A 1,075-nucleotide genomic window follows, 5' to 3' on the forward strand; every position below is an offset into this window, starting at 1 on the left:
CCCCCAATTTTTGCACATGTCAAGGAGCGTGTCAGGCTACATTTCACTGTGTGTTATACTTGTATAACTATGCATGTGACAAATAAAGAACCTTGAACCTTGAAGAGGAGGAGAGGGACAGGTGCTGCTAGGGGAGTCAGACGTCTCTGGCGGAGTCCTTTAGTGCTGCAGGCAGGCAAGGTGTTCAAATAGCACAAAACTTCAGATTTTTTATTTATGCATGATAATTCTACATTATTAAGCAATATGAACAAGTAGTCTGATGTCCTGTAATCATTATGAAGCTATATTATTACGATTACATAATACAATTATATATTGTATTATGAAATACAATGAAACATTAAGTTTTTGTACAGAGTATCGGTATCGGATCAGTATCATCGATACCACTCTGAATTCATCAGAAAGGAAACCAGTGGTATCGCACATCACTACAGATTATATGCTTCAGTTCATGAGCCGTTTCTCTCCGTCTCCATGCTTTTCTCTTCCCATTGTACGAGCTTGTTTTGGTTTCATCTGTCTCAAAAATGATTTTTTTCTGAATCATGCAGGCTCCTTTGGGTGTTTTCTGGAAAAAAAATGCGAGCTTCTTTTTAACATTAAACACAAAAGGCATTAGTAAGGTCTACAAAGCTATTCCACCCCACATTTAGATTTGGGGATCTGGTCAGCCTGTTTGTTTTACCTTATTTTACAGAAGTTTTTGGATTTTCCTGCTATTTCTGAAAATAACAACAACATGTAAATATGTATGTAAAATTAGCACCTTGGGGGCCAAACTGAAAAGATAACTTACAGAAAACACTCTACTTGCTGTAAATATTAAATCTCCTTTCAAATTAACACATTCAGGATCACAGTCCTCATATTTCACATTTCACAGATTTTTGTTGTCTTGGTTTTTTAAAAAAAGTTTCTTGTCACAAAAGTTTTTATTTGCTTCATTTAATTCTGACAAGTTTTACCAGCCACTTGTAAAATGCTGCCCCCTAGAGGTGAAGGTGTTACTCACAATCCACAGAAAATCTGGAGGTCGTGTCTCCAGAAATTTTGAGTATAAGTTGTTACA

This window comes from Haplochromis burtoni, unplaced genomic scaffold (assembly GCF_018398535.1).
Source record: "Haplochromis burtoni strain Fernald_Lab_line unplaced genomic scaffold, NCSU_Asbu1 Contig_90, whole genome shotgun sequence".
Lineage (NCBI taxonomy): Eukaryota > Metazoa > Chordata > Actinopteri > Cichliformes > Cichlidae > Haplochromis > Haplochromis burtoni.